Source organism: Eretmochelys imbricata, chromosome 6 (assembly GCF_965152235.1).
Source record: "Eretmochelys imbricata isolate rEreImb1 chromosome 6, rEreImb1.hap1, whole genome shotgun sequence".
Taxonomy (NCBI): domain Eukaryota; kingdom Metazoa; phylum Chordata; order Testudines; family Cheloniidae; genus Eretmochelys; species Eretmochelys imbricata.
In genome coordinates, this window is record NC_135577.1 from 129,221,739 (window position 1) to 129,227,960 (window position 6,222).

The following is a 6,222-nucleotide window of genomic DNA, read 5'->3' on the forward strand; positions in this document are numbered from 1 at the left end:
CTTCCGCCAGGAAATTGTCCCCTACGCTTTCCAAAAACTTGCTGGATTGTCTATGCACTGCTGTATTGCTCTCCCAGCAGATATCAGGAAAATTAAAGTCACCCATGAGAATCAGGGCATGCGATCTAGTAGCTTCCGTGAGCTGCCGGAAGAAAGCCTCATCTACCTCATCTCCCTGGTCCGGTGGTCTATAGCAGACTCCCACCACTACATCACTCTTGTTGCACACACTTCTAAACTTAATCCAGAGACACTCAGGTTTTTCTACAGTTTCGTACCAGAGCTCTGAGCAGTCATACTGCTCCCTTACATACAGTGCTACTCCCCCACCTTTTCTGCCCTGCCCGTCCTTCCTGAACAGTTTATAACCATCAATGACAGTACTCCAGTCATGTGAGTTATCCCACCAAGTCTCTGTTATTCCAATCACATCATAGTTCCTTGACATCACCAGGACCTCCAGTTCTCCCTGCTTGTTTCCAAGGCTTTGTGCATTCGTACATAAGCACTTGAGATAACCTGTTGATCGCCCCTCATTCCCAGTATGAGGCAGAAGCCCTCCCCTCACAGACATTCCTGCTTGTGCTTCCTCCCGGTATCCCGCTTTCCCACTTACCTCAGGGCTTTGGTCTCCTTCCCCCGGTGAACCTAGTTTAAAGCCCTCCTCACTAGGTTAGCCAGCCTGCTGGCAAAGATGCTCTTCCCTCTCTTCGTAAGATGGAGCCCGTCTCTGCCCAGCACTCCTCCTTCATGGAACACCATCCCATGGTCAAAGAATCCAAAGCCTTCTCTCCGACACCACCTGCGTAGCCATTCGTTGACTTCGACGATTCGACAGTCCCTACCCAGGTCTTTTCCTTCCACGGGAAGGATGGACGAGAACACCAGAACACGAGAAAAGAATGCAACCCAATGGAAAAGAGGCCTCTTTGTAAAATTGCAAAGAGAGGTGACCTTATCAACGGCAATAACTGGAGAGGAATCACAGTACCTTCAGTGCCTGGGAAAATCATATACAACATCATCCTGGAACGTATCAAGAAACAAATAGACTTCAACATAGAGAGGAACAACATAGAGAGGAACATAGAGAGCAGGTTTTAGACCATGGAGATCATGTGCAGACCTTACTGTTGTTCTCAGGCATGATATAAGGCATACATTTTTAACAGTGATAGTAATTAACCGTTGGAATATTTTAGCAAAGGTTGTGGTGGATTCTCCAAAACTGACAACTTTTAAAATCAAGATGGGATGTTTTTCTAGATGATTATTTAGTTGGGGATTGGTCCTGCTTTGAGCAGGGGGTTGGACTGGATTGCCTCCTGAGGTCCCTTCCAACCCTGATATTCTATGATTCTATGATCTGCTCTAGAGATTATTTTGGGGAAGATTTATGGCATGTATTATATGGGAAGTCAGACCAGATCATCACAATGGTCCCTTCTGAGGAGGTTGTGAAGGCTAGGACTATAACAGGGTTTAAAAGAGAACTGGTTAAATTCATGGAGGTTAAGTCCATTAATGGCTATTAGCGAGGATGGATGAGGAATGGTGTCCCTAGCCTCTGTTTGTCAGAGGGTGGAGATGGATGGCAGGAGAGAGATCACTAGATCATTACCTGTTATGTTCACTCCCTCTGGGGCACCTGGCATTGGCCACTGTTGGCAGACAGGATACTGGGCTGGATGGATCTTTGGTCTGACCCAGTATGGCCATTCTTATATTCTTATGTTCTAGCCTTGCGAGCTATGAATCTATGAATTATAGAACAAAAGTGTGGCCTGTCAAGCACCTCGGGAAGTAAATATTATGGATTTCCAGAAGGCTTTTGACAGCATACACAGATACAGTCTTTGGAAAATTATGGCATATTATGGAATACCAGCAAAAATAATTAGCATAATTTAAAAGGCTATCTAGCCTCATGCTTCACGGTATAAGATAATTACCAGCTGGGGTCAAGAAGAACTTTCTACTGAGTTATAGCATTGTTCATTTGGATGTGTAGCCCCTCCCATCAGGGGTCACTCAAGACCCCTCCCGGGTGCTTGCTACTTGCAGTGGTTTCTCCCCTCTCCTTATATGAAATAGGTCCTGAGTTATTTTTTGTGACACCGGGTGCCTCCACCTCAGGTGACTCCTCTCCATGTCTGAGCCACATGGGGTGCTGTGCCTTGGGAAAATGAACAATGCTACCACTGCTGGCCAGGAGTATAAACCCCATTAAAAAGGGGTCACATGTTACCCATGAGGAATATGGCTGCCTAGTCCCAGACCTCCTCACTCCCCACATATCAATTCGTCTCTAGTAATTACTTTCCTAGCAAATTGGCAGTAAGTTCCTGTCGTAAAAGTTTACATTAATCCCCTGGATAAACTTCGAGCTGTTGACTATGGATTCCAATGAAAAAACGAGGCAACAAAAGACCAAAGCCTGAATCACCTAAAGCAGCTGAAAGGGGAGACCACACAGCCACAGCAGAACCTAGCCCAGGATATCGTGGCACTGAAAGAATTCCTCGCAGACTGACTGGATTCAATCTCAAAATATATTTGTGGCTTCTCTAAAGATGTATGTGATGTAAAATCCCGAATGGCCCTCTTGGGAAGTGAGCTATAAAAGCCTTCCATTGAAACCAGTGAAATGCAAAAAGAAACTGCCTCTTTAAAGCTTTAGACTAGACAAACTGGAAGAAAAACAGGCTAACTTAGAAAACAGATCTCAAAGACACAACCTTCCCCCTCTTGGGCCTTGCTGAGGGTCTAGAAGGGAAGGATATTATCAGCTTTCTTCAGAAGCTGCTCCCTGACATATTTAAATTGGAGCCCCAGCTGCCCCCATTAATAAAGCGCTATGTGGATACAAAATGTATATCTGCAGAGGAGGATAGCCGCGGATATAAACCAGATATCGGCGGAGCTGCAGGACTCTACGGGATGCACTAGCGGCCAGAGCAGCAGCATGTTGGGTTGCCACTCGCAGGAGCCAGCGCCCTGCGCAAGCAGCTCCTCCTGCATCGCCGTACCACCCCCAGCTCCACCCACTGGGGCAGGCACCAGGCTCACTGGGAGCTGTCCCTGGTCATGCTAGTGTGTGCAAGCGGTGATGTCCTTCCTCCTCCCTCTGTCTTACTGGGGAGAATAGAAATAGCCAAAATGAATATCTGCCCAAGATTGACTTATATCGTTAGCCTATTGCTTTTCAAGGTCTGTCATAAATATAAAGGGAAGGGTAAACCCCTTTAAAATCCCTCCTGGCCAGAGGAAAAATCCTCTCACCTGTAAAGGGTTAAGAAGCTAAAGGTAACCTCGCTGGCACCTGACCAAAATGACCAATGAGGAGACAAGATACTTTCAAAAGCTGGGAGGAGGGAGAAAAACAAAGGGTCTGTGTCTGTCTGTATGCTGCTTTTGCCGGGGACAGAACAGGAATGGAGTCTTAGAACTTTTAGTAAGTAATCTAGCTAGGTATGTGTTAGATTATGATTTCTTTAAATGGCTGAGAAAAGAGCTGTGCTGAATAGAATGACTATTCCTGTCTGTGTGTCTTTTTGTAACTTAAGGTTTTGCCTAGAGGGAGTTTCTATGTTTTGAATCTAATTACCCTGTAAGGTATCTACCATCCTGATTTTACAGAGGTGATTCCTTTACTTCTATTAAAAGTCTTCTTGTAAGAAAACTGAATGCTTTTTCATTGTTCTAAGATCCAAGGGTTTGGGTCTGTGGTCACCTATGCAAATTGGTGAGGATTTTTACCAAACCTTCCCCAGGAAGTGGGGTGCAAGTGTTGGGAGGATTTTGGGGGGAAAGATGTGTCCAAACTACGTTTCCCAGTAAACCCAGTTAAAGTTTGGTGGTGGCAGTGGAAATTCCAAGGGCAAAGGGTAAAATTAATTTAGTTTTAACCTAAGCTGGTAAGCTTAGGAGGTTTTCATGCAGGTCCCCACATCTGTACCCTCGAGTTCAGAGTGGGGAAGGAACCTTGACAAGGTCTCTCCCTTACTCTTTGCTTAAATAAAGAGGCTTGTCATGCAGTTTATATGGGATAAAAAACAGCCTCACTTGTCACAAAAGACCCTTTAAAAATCCTGGGCAAAGGGAAGCAGGGGATTGCCAGATTTATATCTACATTATCTAGCATTCCACATGTGTCCTATTGTAAGGTAGCTCCCATCTAATAGCTCTGTATCCACACCAGCCTGGTTTGCTTAGCTATGCCAGTTGGTTCCCTCTTCTTCTTCAATATACTTTAAGATGTACCCACACCCTTCAGGAAAAATCCAATCTTTGCCTCTTCGTAGGGCGTCCTGCAATATGTTAAGACAATTATAGCATCTGATCTTGCTAGTTTTCTTCTCATACCACTATGGGATAACCTGCACCTAAGGATCAAGGCCAACTCCAGGCTTAAGACAATTTGGGTAGAAAAAAGATTAACAAACATTGAAGACCGAAGATGAGATGATAGACTGGCCTCCTTTGATTGCATGTGCAACAACTATCAGCTAGCGCTTGTCTCAGAGTGCTTCTTTCAGCGCTATGCTCCAGGATTCATGCCAGAATAGGGGACAACTGGTTCATTTCAACTCTCTCAGCTTGAAAATAATATGTTGAGAAATATAGGAACAAAAGTCACTTTGTAGGAATTACTTATAGCTGGTTTAATGCTTTGCGGTACCCTCTCAATCTCAGTCACAGAGAAAAATGGGGGAAAGAATTTAGCCATATTAGCCCAAGAGAAGCCTGGGAGGACATCTGGCTTAATGTGAAAGATACTTCAAGTTCTTCATCCTTGCAATTCTTCCAGAACAAGATATTAGACAGGTACTGCTGGGCTCCAGAATGTTTGCTTAAGTTTAATTTGGCAATACACAGATAACATTGGAGATGCAAACAGCCACGTTCCCACCTTTCATACATCCTTTATAGCTGTCAAAAATGCATGTGTTCTGGACTACCTTATTTGGTGCGTCCTCAAAACCTGTAAGTGTCACTATCTTTCCTCCTCCAAACTTGTGTATTTTAGGGGTGCTGGGTGAGTTGGTATTAGAAATGGATCGCAGGAACTATCTTAGTGGCTAAAAGAGCTTTTTGGGGGAAAATAGAAATCTGTGATTCCTCCCTCAGATGCATACTGGCTCAGTGAGCTCTTGACTACTGCATTAATGGAAAGAATGACTTTGTCTAATAGAAATGCTTGGAAACACTATGAGGATATGTGGTCATACATGAAACTATTGCCTACTTTTGCAGTTTAGAATACGTTAGTCCCTGATACTCAGGTTATGTTCTCATTTATTTATCTGTTAATTAGTTGCTTTAATAATTGATGCCCTGCACGACCTTTGTGGGTTTGGGGTCCGTTTGTGGGGGTTTTCCCCTCTGGGTTTTGCCACTAATGAATGTTGAATTTTGTAATTTATATGCTAGTTCCATGCTGTGCGCATATATATAATGTTGATATTTTATATAAAAACAATAAAAATAAAGTTTTAAAAAATAAATGCCAGGACACAAGAAACAATAAAATACATCCACAGCAGCAAAGAAATAACACAGCCCGAAATAATCTCTCTCCACTCTCTTAAAAGTGTTCATTCCCAGAGAGCTAAAACTGTATCCTTAACCACCCCCACAAGCCTACACAGGGGCAACATGCAGCTTATAATGGAGCCTCCGGATACATCTGCACAGCTAAAAGCTAGCAACACATCCGTGAGTCTCAGAGCCCAGGTCTACAAGACTCATGCTCCCAGGGCCTGTGCTAAGGGGCTAAAAATAGCCATGTAGACAGCTGGGCTCAGACTCTGAAAGCCACTCATCTTCTTGGGCTTCAAATCCTGAGCTCCAGCCTGAGCCTGGACGGATACATGGTGCTGTAGCACAAGCCCGAGTCTGTAGACATGTTTGTTTTTCGCCATATAGGCATATCCATAATTGCAACCTTAACTCTAGTGTGGCTAATGCCCAGTGCATTATCCACTGGGCATTAGTTACAGGAGACCTGTGTTCAGCTTCTGGCTCTGCCACTAGCCTGCTGGGTGACCAAATCATTCCCTCCCTGTGCCTCCCTTTCCCTATATGTATAATGAGGGGAATCATAGATCTGGAAGGGACCTCCAGAGGTCATCTAGTCCAATCCCCTGTACTCAAGGCAGGACTTAGTATTATCTAATGCTAATCATCTCCTTTGTAAAGTGCTTTGAGATCTGAGAATGC